Below are 14,764 nucleotides of genomic sequence, written 5' to 3' on the forward strand. Positions count from 1 at the left end.
AAAGCTACAGCTCTCGTCAACACCATGTGATTAGCAGCGCATCATATTGAATCACATCATTCATCACATTTGTATGTGTGTTAATTAGCTATACACCAGGGGAGGCTGGTGGAGGCTGGTGGAGACAGAAATCAGAGGACGGGCTCATTGTAATGCATGGAATGGAATGAGCAATGGTATCAAACACATGTGTTTGATACCGTTCCTCATTCTGTTCCATGCATTACAATGAGCCCGTCCAACTGACAAACGACCTTCATAAGCCTGTCCCAGTTCCCTCCTTTTCAGCAAAGGTTGATCCTCTTTTATTTGGCAGTGAAAATGAAGTATAATGCAGTGTCTATGCATATTTGTCTCAATAAAGAGGTGTAATAAACGCATATCAAAAAGCCTCCGTGTACGATGACTCAGAGAGGATCCACACAGAGCCTGCACATCAAAGGGTGATCATCCATCACACGTCCAAACTCTGGACAGATACCTCAGCTCCGAGAGCGCTGCCGTCGTTTACATAACACAGCAGAGAGAAGAGACGGAATCAAAAGGCACAGAAACTTCAAAAAGCTGCCTAGCATTTCTTTTTTTTCCTTCATAATTTTATGCCTCTCTTCCCACTCCCACCCCCCATCTCCTACTCCACAAGCCCAAGGGGATTAGTGTCGCTGTTGGGTATCCCATTCTCCTTCGGAGGGGCCCCAGTTTTTCTTCTCCTTCTTGGGGAATCTGCCATTTTGTCCAAGCGTGCGGGAGTCACCAGTGGACTAACTTCATTGTACGGCTGGGGTCAGGGGCAGGTCAGCTCCCAGGTTCCCCCAAACTAAGAAGCCCTGGCCCCATTCTGAGCGGCCCTCTCCCTTCCCTCCCCCCTGCCCTGTCCCCCTTGCTCTCCTCCCGACCCAATCTGCCCTCATGGCACAAGGGGATGCTCTGGGGGTCATCAGTCTATTTGGGGAGACACTTGGCTCTACACGGGGGGTCAGCTATCCTTTACAAGAGGCCCCGTCATCTGCCCAGTGACTAATGGGCCTGGGCCAGTGACAAGTACTGATGAGTGGGCCTGAGGCAGGGGAGTCCATGGCACAGACCCACCTCAGCTAATAGGGCTCAGATTCCCTGAGGAACTCTGGCTTGTTCTTGTCCATTCTGGGGATCTAGCTGTCAGTGAGTGTTGTGTGCAGGCTATAGAGTCAACATTCACTTAGCATTTAAGAGTGGATAACGTGATACAGCCATTTTTTTTTTGACAGCAAATAGCTGGCTCTTTAGAAACACAAGGTTCCCATAGCTAAGCATAATGCTCCATTGGCATGAATATAAAAGAGCCTGTTGAAATAGACATTAACATGAACAGTTGTTGTCCAAAGTGAGCAGCAGTCAAAAGGTGAGTCAGTCTGTGCTTGGGGGATTTTTCCCCAAATAGAAATGCAGCAGAACACTTAATTCAACAGACCAAAAAATAAATACATACTGATTTCAGAAGGAAAAGAATCTATGAATATGAAACTGTGTGTTGATATCTATTCATGGACTGTTTTATGGTGTAATCACGGCATCATAGAGGGAACCTGTGGCTGTAACCCTGGAGAGTACCAGAGCAGGACACAGTCCAACGCTGTTCCACCTCTGGCACCGTGTCAACTGGGGCAGAAACAATCATTGTTCCCTGCCTTAATGCATGAATTATGAAATGTGATAGGCCAGCGAGGCAAAACGCTAAAAGCAGCCACTCCACCACGAGGAGTGTTTGTTATAATGCTGGGCAAATAAAAGTTTCAAGAGGATGAAGTTGCCATGGGCTACATACTGTAGGCTCCATTGCACCATGCGGAGTCCTGTTGATGTTTTGTTTTCTTCCTGCTGGGATACAGCGTAAGTGAGTGCTGTTGGCTACACATGTTTCAGTTGCTTTAGGGAAAAACAGGCATCTGCATGTACAACTTCTCCAACTGTTTCATGAGCCTAAATGTTTTCAACATTGAAACATTAGAGACTGTATTTAAACAACTACCTCTGATCTGCGGATCCGGCCCATACGACGTTAATGTATATGACAAACGGTCTGTCATTTCTGGGGCTCACAGAGAACCGGTTATAATTGAACCATCTGGAAAGACACTCTCCACTGTAAATATTTCAGCATGTTTGGACTGACCGTTCCATGCAGTGTAGGCTATGCCTCTTTCCTGGATTTTTTTTTCACTGTATTCTCATAATGTGATTTATCAGGGGCGGTATTTTGGGGTTTAGTGATTTTTCTTCTTGCCTTTACTGTCAGGGGCTTTATGTTTAATGTCCTTGGCATATTTTCTAAATATATCCCGAATTTCCTAAAGAGGGGAGATAAAAAAATAAAAAAACATGCTTTCTTCCTATCAACCTCCCCCTCCCACCCCGAAGCGCTTATAGTTCCATGCCAAGGATGAGAGAGAATATTCAATTTCACGAGATGAAACACAAAAAATGTGTCAGCCCCGGCGCTGCGCGTGCAGTCGGGGAGGCCGAGGCGCTCCGCCGTTCGGCAGTGCGCTCTCGCGCTCTCTCGTTCGCTCGCTGTGCGCACCCGGGAGGGCTTGAAGGGTATTCCGTTCCTTTTGTGTGTTTTTTTCGTTTGAAGACAATGAGATTAGAGAGAAAATGAACCAAAATCTTCTGCAGGGCTGGAGCATTTGTTAGTCTTTTTGTTATACCAACAATGCTGTTTGCTTGCCCGATTCTGTTCCCTTATGTTTTCCTCATTGGGAAGCCTAAATGTCATAGTCGCCTTGAGGTCTGTTCCTGTACTGAATTCAGAATTCAGAATGTGATTTTTGTGAGGGAAATTGGTTGTCTGTCTGGATTATGTCAACTGACACGTATGTGCTTTACACTGGCATGCCTGCACTAAGTGGTAGTCTTGATGTTGTTGCCAATACTGTATGTTTTGTGTTAGGATAACATGTCATACTTTATTTGAGATGGCATATTTTCATGTGGTATATAACTTTGTATTCCATTATTTGAGCATGGTGGGCACTGACTGTCTTGGTATGAGTTGCCTCTTGCTGCCGCCTTTCCTCTCCCCTTCTCACACTCTCTCATGTACAGTATTGCAAACAACCCCCTGAACAACATGACAATGATGATGATGATGATGATAATGATGATGATGATGATGATGATGATGATGATGATGATACAAGACACCATAACATGTGAAATCATGATACAGAAAGGAGGATCAATTCAAATCATTACACAGTCTGACTAATTGAGAAACAGTCTCTACAGTATCTTCACATGCCGATGTCCTCATCTCAGCCCACAGCGAGAATCTTTTCTGTTCACTCTCACACCTAAACCGGGTCTTTTCAGTTCCAGAATAGCCCTTTATTCCCATTTCAAAGGAATCGTTCACCCCCGCTGGTTAAAATGTAATGCGTTGAAATAAATAGCTCCATTTCTTACATTGCTTTGCCTTTGTTCTTATGTCTTGAAAAAAAAAGAAAGAGAGAATGGTGACCAATGGAAAGAGAGGCTTAGCCATAATGCAGGAGAACAATAATGTATGCACAAGGATTTGAGGACAAAAAGTAATCATGTTTTCCACAGTGGGATGGAGAGCATAACAGGAATTTCAACCCATTTTCCCCACTCCCCCACCCCACTCCCCCTCTCCCCCTCTCCCCCTCCTCTCAGATCCAGATTCAATGTGGGGTCTGTAGAAGACAGACCCTATAGGATTGCCCCATTTAGGTTCCTATTTCGTTCCGTCCTTTGTTTATAACTAAGAGATCTGCCAGGGTGCAGCGTCTGCTCATTGTATAGATGTAGAATCCGAAGAGGGGAGTTTAGTTTGTGTGAAAAAGAACAGCCGCGGAAGAGGACATTTTTCCATCCATTTTCCCTGCGTTCCCGCTCGCTCCACGCTCCGCCGACAGCACCGAAATCACACATCAAACATATGGAAAATTCCGCTTACGTGTGACAGAAGCCATATAAATTGCCATTAGCTCTGCACCTATGAATGGGCCACTGACTGGGGCCCTCTCTGTGGAGGTAGAGGCAGGGTAAACCAGCTCTGTGTCTCAGTCTGTGGCTTGGCCTGTGAGAGCTGAGAACAGTAAAGCCTCCCTCCGCGTGCAGACATACTGTAGGTGACTTGGGCCAGGGGAGGGTTTCAACACCGCCTAGATAGATACCCTCCCGTTGGGGATGAGGAGACTGTTAAAAGACTGAGGAGCCCAGCAACAGAACGATAGTTGCGCACTATTTCTGGGTGTTGCCGTCCTCTTCCTCGCTTGGAAACAGGAGGAAGGTGAACATGTATACAGGACATCCGTTTCACCCCTCAACAGGCTGCTCCGCGCCGCCGCCCCCCCCCCCCCCCCCCCACCGCTGCCCCCCCCCCCACCGCCACCGCCGCAATCAGTTATGCAGTGGGTAGACTTGCGTTAATCTTGTTGTTGAGGAGGTTCTTGCAGGATGACCATAACTCACTCTGTACCATCGTGGTCCCGGTCCGGAGCAGCGGGGGGAGAGAGGAGAGCGACAGCAACAAGGCTTGTCAGTGGCGGTGTGCATAATTACCACGGAGATGGATGGTTTACTCCTGTCCGCGCCCAAGCGCTCCTCTCCATTTTTCTTCTCTGATGAACGAGGTGAGATATGGCACCCTGTCATCGATAGCGTCTCCCCTGGAGGGGGCCGTAAATCTTCAGCTCAAAGTCACCCCCAGTTTGGAGTGGCAGGGGGTGGGGGGTGGAGTGTGTGTGTGTGTGGGGGGGGGTGGGGGGGGGGCAACTGAGGGAGGCTGTTTCTACTAAGCCCCCCCACACACACGCACACACACACACACACACACACACACACACACACACACACACACACACCCAACCCAGGGAGAGGTACTCCCACCTGGGAGCAGCTCTAAAAACAGTGGCTAGACTCAGACCCCTACTTTGTGTCGCCCCTCTCCCCCCCGGTGACTGACTGATTCAACCTATGGCTAAATGAGAGAGAGTGAGACCTAATTAAAACAACACGTCCAAAAACCCAGGTGTCCATGTCAGCCAACCCCTCCATCTCACCTCTGGTCGTCTCACAATGATCAGAAACGACGAGAAAGAAAAAAACAACTCTGGGCTGACCCAGTTACTGCACGGATCAGGGGCCCCTCGCCCGCGAGTCTTTGATTTTTTTCCTATCTTTTTTTTTTATGCTTCCCATCCATTCAACCTCCTGGTTCTGCCTTTGCCTACCACCTCCCATTTGATGGCTGTTTGTTCTGCCTGTGTCTGAGAGAGCTGTGCGGTGTAGGGAGGAGGAGGAGGAGGAGGAGGAGGCAGCGGCGGGCCTTACAACAGTGTTCAGAGGACGTCGCTGCTCTCACCGAGACCCCCTCTTCTCAACAGAAACTCTGATGATGACTGCATGCTTTTGTTGTGGAAATACAAGCGTCGGGGAGAGGTGGGACAAGGGGTAGTGGAGCAGGGTGTGTGTGTGTGTGTGTGTGTGTGTGTGTGTGTCAGTGTGTGTTTTTGTTGTTGCTTTGGATTGTTCCCTTTCTGCTTCTTCTCTCTACGCTTTGGATCTGTACAAGAGAGAAACTACCCTAACCTACCCTCTCTTTCTATCGCTCCCTCCCTCTCTCCCTCCCCTCTCTCTCTCTCTTTCTCTCTCTCTCTCTCTCTTCTTTGATCCACTTCTCTAGAAATACCCTTCCATTGCCTTATCCAGTCCCACAAGATTGAGAGATAAAATCCCTCTCTGGTCCCAGGGCTCTGTGAAGACAGCGGAACGCTCCTCTTTTCTCTGAGCTCCAGGCTCTGTAAGGAAGCCTCTTTCCCTGCCCCCCCCTCCTCTCTTCCCTCCCTCCCTCTCTTCCCTCCCTCTCTCCCTCCCTCTCTCCCTCTGATGGGGCTTGTGTGAGGCAGGCGTGTGGAGGAGTAGGTGCTGGGGAGTGGGTGTGGGTATCAGAACACCCCCCCCCACACACACACACCCACACACCCACACACACCTCTCTCTCTCACTCTCTGTGCTCCCACCATCTCCACTCAAGCACGGGGTGTCGTGGTAACAGCAGAGCAGGGGTGTGGCAGACAGATCAGTAGCTGAATGACCCGGGCCTGTGTATGTTTGTTTAATTATGTATATGTTATTTGTAAAGCGCCCGCGGATATTAATTGAGAGCTACTGTAAAAATGATGACTATTGGAGCGCCGGTGGTTTATTAAAGCAGCTGCCGCTGTAGAAGGTTGAGGAGCTGTGTGAGGTTCAGCAGCTCTGCTCCGCGGCCCACACTGCAGCCTGCAGCAGACGGGCCCTCGTGTTGGTTTAACCTTATCAGGGGTTGTAATTTCAGTGCTCGACGCTGAGTGGATTTAAAAAAGGAAACCCCCTTTAGTGCCGTCATTGGTTTGCAAGCTTCCCCCAGAGTTGAGAACCCACGCTAAGAAAACAAACCTTTTCTTTCCGCCGTGAAGTTATTCGTGCACGTTTTAAACGGGGGCGGTCGATGTGTATGAAAATCCTGTCAACAGCTATTGAATTGTGATGACTTATCTCTGACTCACCTGGTCATTTTAGTACACGTGCATTTGTTTGTGTTTCGTTTTCTGGTTATAGTTCATGGTTTATGGTTGGGGTGGCGGCTGTACTATCAACAAGTCATATCTGAGCAGATAAGTAGAAGTTACTGCCGTTGTGTGAGGATTAGAGACAACAGAACAATAACATGAAACATATCTGCTGTTTTCATCAGTCTGGTCTGGAGACTAACAGCAACAGCACTAAGAGCACTTTACACTCAGTCTGACTGCTGTTGACAATCCTGAAACTCTAACCCTATACAGACTGTCACAATAGTATTTCTTCCAAACTGCAGCCAAGACTCTGTTGGTCTGCAGCTCCTACACACTTAAACAGTGTCTTCACACATTGGACCATTAGTCTGCCACAGGAGGCTGGTGGAGGTAGAAATCGGAGGACGGGCTCTTTGTAATACATGGAATGGAATGAGGAATGTGTTTGATACCATTCTTCGTTCCATTCCATGCATTACAGTGAGCCCGTACTCCGATTTCTACCTCCACCAGCCTCCCCTGCAGTCTGCCTATGGGACAGTACACTGCCAGTGTTCAACTAGAGTAACTTAGAGAGGCTCAAGACGTGGTTATGCTCCTTTTTTCAGCATTTCATCATTCCTACTCCCCCGGCACAGTTACATCGACACCAGGACCTCCCACTGAGCACACATGACAATCGTGGGACCCGGGCCAAGGCTGCCCTGGAATATTGCCCAATAGAAATGACGCTGCCGACACAACAACACAGTAATTATGTTTTTTTTCCTTCATTGTTTTGAATCTAACCCCAGTCCTTCTCTTTTTGTTTATGGAGCATGAATATTGTATGATTTTCCAAAAGAAAAAAACAGGCTTGAAGCATAAAATTCTGAGAAATACAAATATATGATAAGTAAGATAATTGAAGTTGAAAAAAAATACATGTTTCTGTAATTGAAAAAAAAAAAAAGAAGTTCACTTGCTTCCGTTGTGAGGGAGAACATCTTGTCCTGAAGTGTTCGCAGATTTAAATAGACTTTAATTGGGAGAGAGAAAAAGGATTGTTTTCCCCTGACCATCTCTCTTTAAATCACAGAGTCCCACTCCAAAGTAGTTGGTACACATACAGTACGAAACAGGGGAGGCTGGCGGAGGCAGAAATCGGAGGACGGGCTCATTGTAATGCATGGAATGGAATGAGGAATGGTATCAGCCACATGGTATCCTACTCCCCTGATACAAGCCGTACCAATATGTGAAACTGTGGATGCTTTTGTACCAGAGGTCACTAGGAACCACCATACAAGGTCAACATATGAACATATCAACTAATTGGACCTCACTGTTTGCCAGACTAGCCCTGGCTAGGATCACAAAATCAAAAGGTAACATTGGACATACACTCTCTCAGCCTGAGAAAAGATTCTATCTAAGATTGTAGATTTCAATTCGTTCCCATCGGGGAGTTTTATGGCATCCGAATTGTGGCAGAGTTTGGACTACACTTTCTGGGGTGTGTGTGTTACAGAGACCAGATTAGCTCTGGCTTCTGTTTGACCTCCCAACCCCATACCTGCCCCTGCCCCCTGGCTGCACTTGGGTGTCCACCAGGTGAACCAGAAAACAAATAAACAGCAAACATACTTTACTTCACCAAAGCTTAGACAGACAGCGTTTCACTACCTCATTCATAAAAATTAAAGATTTGTCCCACCCAACCCTCTATAACCTTGTTTTTCTTTTCTCTCTCTCTCTCTCTCTCTCTCTCTCTCTCTCTCTCTCTCACTCTCTCTCTCTCTCTCACACACACACACACACACACAAAAACAAACAAACAAACACACACACACACACACACACACACACACACACACACACACACACACACATCCTGCCTCCTGCCTGATGACAACAGCATCCTGCGAGGAACATGATGGAACAGAATGGCAGAATGAATTTCACAACGTGGGAAAAGACAAGCATAGCAAAAACCCTCCAGAGTATGATGACAATCATGTGTGACCGTGACTCCAGTCCATAAACGCTGAAGAAAATGCTTGCAGTGGATATTATGATCATGATCCCCCCCCCCACCCCACCCCCTTTAGAGAGCATGAAACTCAACTGTTGCATGCGATGTGAACCGGAAATAAGTTTATAGTGTTGGCTTGTGTTTCTGAGTTGAACTCTGGGAATAGATAGACGGTTAGACTTGAAAGATTGCCTAGATTCTTTAATCTTATTTTTGCCAACAATGTTCATGGAGATCATCCTGGATGGAAATGATGTTTGGCTACAAGGCGTATCCGTGATCCATGAATCACACCTGTGGTAATAAAAAATAAGAAAAGATTGGTAACATTTAAACTTAAGTTGCCCAACACAAATGTAATAAAGACCATTCCTTATGTGTTAAGTGTTGATTGGGTAATGTGGTATATGCATTGCTCAACAAAGATGAATATTCATACTGTATTCACACTGTATGTATACCACTTAGTGTATTCTCTGTTGACCGAGGGGAATGCTAACACAGCATGAAGGGTCCTGTCACCTTAGATGACATCACTTCAGTGTATTGTCTATAGGGCACAAGGGTGTGTTTATGTTTAAATAACCCTTTGTTTGCTGGTGACTTTTCTCCTGGACCCTGGTCTAGCTGTCAGTGACTCCAGTGGAGGCTGGTGGAGGTAGAAATTACAGAGGACGGGCTCTTTGTAATGCAAGGAATGGAATGAAGAATGGTATCAGAAACGTCATTCCGTTCCATGCATTACAATGAGCCCGTCCTCCGATTTCTGCGTTCACCAGCCTCCCCTGATTGGCTCTCTTTCTCTGTGTGTTTCAGCTGCTGCACATCCCTCTATTGGTCTGAATCAAGCTTTTACACCCAAATAACACATTATTATTGAACACCTGACATTATTGCACATTATTGCACTAGTACTATTGGCACTTTTTTTATTACAATGTTATACTGTATTGTATTGTTGACTTGATGTTGATTGTTGCTGACTGTTGTTGTTGAGCGAGGAGCAAAATCCCAAAGCATGTTACTATATCCATTACGGCTGTATGCGATGTACATGACAAATACAATTTGATTTGATTTGATTTGAAATACACCATGTCAGACCTGACACCCTGGTCACACAATTAAAGACGAACAGAAAGGAAATACACCGTTGAATGCTCCATTGTAGTTTATTGCAACAAGAAGGTCTTCCCCAGGCTTAGCCCACGTGAAGAAAAAAACCCCCAGAAGCATGCAATTAAAGATCCCACAATGCAGCAGGGGAAGTTCGAGTTTTTTTCAGCTTTCTTAAAACACACTCAACTTTTACTTCCTCTATTCATTATATTTTTATTTTAAGTAGGTGGTTCCATGAATAACCCATTTGTCAAACTGCGGCGTCAGCCCCTCGCGGAGGAGAGTGTGCAGGATGTTGTTACTGTTACAACAGGTTGGCAGAGAGGAAAAACAAGTCAATATAATGCAGCACTGTTGCACAACGTGTGTGTCAGAGCCAACGGTTTCGCCTCGGCTCTCTTCTAAAAGAATCAAAACCGTAATTCACAGTGCATCTGTGTACTTAGGGGATGACTATCATCACGCAATGACATGAAAACACTTTTCCCTGCCTGCACTCTCAAATGGAGAGTGAGGTGTTGTTACTCAGGAAGATGTACAGTAGTGCTGCCTTTTTACGGTGTTGACGAGAACTCTCAACATATGTCAGATAACACAATAGTTAGTAATAACTGATGATTGAAGACCACGACCAGAGTGGACCACGTCTAACACATTATCAACACGCTCTCTTATTAAAGCTTCTCTGATAACGCGACTCCATTTGCAAACAGAGAGGAAGACAACTCGAGTGGTACCCATTTCCAACGTTTGCACAGCTTATTTGTTCACTTTGGTGGCAACAGCGAAGCTTTCCAGACCTCTATTTTTGTCTATGGGGTAAAGTGCATCTCAGACAAAAGACAAAACACTCAACTGGCTAACTTCCTGTTTTCTCAGTCGAAGCTCGCTACCTTGTGAGGAGATGAAGAGGTTTCGGTATGGTGGCAGGTAGATTCTGTCTGTAAAATATAAAAGAAAGTACTAGAAACATGTGCATGGCCTGGCTTTGGAAGCCGGTAGGGAAAAAAAGAACACTTGTTTGAAAGCTTTCTGGTGCTCAAACAATATTCTCCAAGGAGGATTCCGTCACTCTTTTTTTATTATTATTATTTCTCATTCAGTTCCCGCCTCGACTACACTCTCTCTCTCTCTCTCTCTATCACTCTCATTTTCCATTCCTACGCTCCTTACACTCAGGTTATAAATTACAGCATAATCTATAAATCTATGGGCTGGTTTCCCGGACAGCGATGTACTGTAGACTAATCCTAGGCTAAAATGCATCTTCAATGGAAATTTTCTCAGGCTTCACCTGTGTTCAGGAAACCACTGGTAGACGTATTAGTGTCGGTATTAGTATGAAGAGGCCAGAAGACAAGTGAAAGTTTGTGGGTTTAGCATACTCTGTGTGTGATGCCTCGAGGTCACAAGTCTGTCTCGTAGTCACACTTTCTCTCTGAACTGTCCCCACGCCTTCTCCTTTTGATCATTTATCTCTCTGTATCTTCAGCCTCCCCCCCACCCCCCCACCTCTCTTTGTCTCTTCAGTCTCCCCCCACCCCCCCCACCCCTCCATCTCTCTCTGTCTTCTATTTGTTGTTCCCTAATGCATATCTTTAACTGTCTGCTAACTGGGGTTTTTTTGCAAACTTTCTACCTTGATGGTTGTGAGTGAAGCAGAATTTTTATACTAATGAGTCTCCTGCCGTTCCAAGGATCTGACCAATAAGACTGCAGAATCTATCCCCACAGCCAGTCATGTGGAGTTATGTGCGCAGCTCATTTGAATAATTCATCTGTGCATACAAGTAGAACACAGCTTGAGATGGAATTCAAAGAATCCAACATCGAGAGTTGCAGTGGTAGATTTATGTCTGGGCAGATATGCCTGAGACAACACAGCTTTGACTGACAGGTATGAAAACCATATTTAAAGCCTAGAATAAACATACACATGCATGCACACACGCATGCACGCATGCACGCACGCACACACACACACACACACACACACACACACACACACACACACACACACACACACACACACACACACACACACATGCACCAGTTGAGTTTAGTACCTCTAAACTAGTACATGTATCTATGCATTCATTTGGCATTTTCCAAAGTAACAGTTATGGCGGAGCTCCTGCTGTGAGTATATACATTACAAACTGTGATTCACTGAGTTTATTTTCCTTAGCGTGTTCCACCCTGTTGCTGTTTCTCTGCGTCTCTCCTTCATGCAGTCTTCGTGATATATTTAGCCGTTGACTGTGGAAACAGTGATGAACAACACACTCATTTTATCTGCAGGCATCACATCCTGGTGAAAGAGGCCTGTGTTTTCTGTCTCTGCCCACACTGAGAGTGCCAAACACACACACACACACACATACACACACACACACCGACAGCTCAACGCATGGCAAGGAAGCTATTACGCAATGCCACACGCAGCTTAGGACACATTACAATATGCCACATGTGAGCGCGACTGTACTGTGTAGTACACCTTCACACTTTGGTGCTGTGTGTGTGTCTGTCTGTCAAGACCCTGCTGCGCTCCCTCATGCGGTTTAGTGTGTGTCCTCTGAGGAGCACTGATAAGACTGAACAGCAGAGCCTCCCGCACCAGCGCAGCAGAGCACAGGAATATAGATTCATCAAAACATATGTGATGTTGACTCACGGCTGATGGAGAGGCTGATATCCTCTCCTCTGGTCTTCATTAGTCAGAGGAATGGGGGGAAGGCAAGGGGGTTCACCACGCGCAGCTCCAATCCCCCCAGAACTGGGTCATTCTCACTGTGTAGTATTCTACACTCACTGAACACTTTATTAGGAACACCTGTACACCTTCTCATGGTGGAGGTGGTGTAATGGTGTGGGGAATGTTTTCTTGGCACACTTTGGGCCCGTTAATACCAATCAATCATCGCTTGAATGCCACAGCCTATTTGAGTATTGTTGCTGACCATATGCATCCCTTCATGGCCTCAATGTACACATCTTCTAATGATTACTTCCAGCATGATAATGCACCATGTCACAAAGCAAAAGTCGTCTCTAACTGGTTTCATGAACATGACAATGAGATCAGTGTTCTTCAGTGGCCTTCCCAGTCACCGGATCTGAATCCAAAAGAACACCTTTGGGATGTGGTAGAACAGGAGATTCACAGCTTGAAAGTGCACCTGAAAAATCTGCAGGAATTGCGTGATGCAATCATGTCATCATGGACCAGAATCTCAAAGGATTGTTTCCAACATCTTGTGGAATCAATGCCATGAAGAATTGAGGCTGTTTTGAAAGCAAAGGGAAGCCCTACCCAGCATTAGTATAGTGTTCCTCATAAAGTGTTTCGGAGAGTGTATATAGCCTAGCAACCTCCTTGCCTCTGTCTGGCAAACCTACACCATGACTCCATCATCGTAGTCACTCTGGTTCACTGTGGGGCTGTTTTTAATACAATGATATGGTTTCTGAGAGAGGATGCACCGGCTCTCTCTTTATTGTGTTGTGGAGTTTGAGTGTTGGGTGGTGTGAGTTGTGTGGTGTGTGGTGTGTGTTGTGTGGTGTGTGTTGGGTGGTGTGAGTTGTGTGGTGTGTGGTGTGTGTTGTGTGGTGTGTGTTGGGTGGTGTGTGTTGGGTGTTGTGTGTTTGGGTGGTGTGTGTTTGGGTGGTGTGTGTTGTGTGTTGTGTGGTGTGTGGTGGGTAGTGTGTGTTGTGTGTTGTGTGGTGTGTGGAGTGTGTTGTGTGGTGTGTGTTGTGTGGTGTGTGGTGTGTGGTGGGTGGTGTGTGTTGTGTGTTGTGTGTTGTGTGGTGTGTGTTGGGTGGTGTTTGGTGTGTGTTGGGTGGTGTGTGGTATACCGTACTGGTACAGTGGGTCTTGGTCACTGGAGGGGTTGCTGGCTCACATCGAAGGCACGAGGTAGTTACTACTGTGTATTCTTGATCAAGGGAAGCCTAACTGCTTAAGTATGGCCCCCACAGAGGTTTGAGCAATATAGGTTTGCGCCAGTGGACAGGTGTGTGAGCTTAGCCAAATACACACACACACACACACACACACACACAGTCAAGATGGATATCTTCAGATGGGGGAAATTGCCTGCAGTTAAACAGATAACTCAGTAGGGATCAAGCTGAACACTTCCCTCACCCTAAGTGAGCTTGTTGGACCAGTTCTTTCACTCTTCCAGATCCGGTTAGAGTGCAGATACAGTAGATACCAGGGGAGTCTGGTGGAGGTAGAAATCGGAGGACGGGCTCATTGTAATGCATGGAATGGAATGAGGAATTGCATCACGACACATTCCTCATTCCTGCAGTAGATACAGAGCTGATAACACTGGGCTGGACGGGCAAGCACTTCCTTACAGTACACGGAAAACTATAACTAGTATAAGCATATATAAATAAGCGGAGTGTTCTAGAATAAGCTTTGGAAAGCAGTGAAGGAAGGTGACAGGTGTGAACTCAGTGTGCGCAGTGCAGAGTTCCTCAATATCACAGTCGATACCAGACGTGTCTGTCACAGCCCAATGGTCACAGGACACGTTTATTACCGTGGAAACCAGCTCCCTAAAGAGGAGGTGCTCATGCACGTCCTCTCAACATGGTCATCATCATCTGAAACACCAAATATGTTTTATGACCAGGAACATATTTATGACCAGGATCATATAGCTTTCTTTAATATAAAACATAATGATGACTCATTCTTAATGATGTAATCATCTGGTGCTTATCTTTTGAACGTGAGGAGTATCATGTATACCTGACCTTCTTTATATAAATTTATCTTTACAGTTGCCATGGTATTTGTTTTATTGTTTTATTTTCTGTTTTTGTTTCCTTACTAGCAGCTCATTGAAATGCTTTTTTTAAATTTCATTTCATTTCATACAAGACGCCCTCGAGATGATGCTTCTCAATGGGTTTAATCCAGTAAACAGAATTTCAAATAAATTACCACCACAAACAATTACACAAGGTCAATGCCATGACCATTTGCGTCATTGCAGCAAATGGTTAGTTGCTCGATCACATGGAAGGTTACCATTTTGAGAAGCATTTT

Source organism: Argentina silus, assembly GCF_951799395.1.
Source record: "Argentina silus genome assembly, chromosome: 5".
In the NCBI taxonomy this organism is placed as follows: domain Eukaryota; kingdom Metazoa; phylum Chordata; class Actinopteri; order Argentiniformes; family Argentinidae; genus Argentina; species Argentina silus.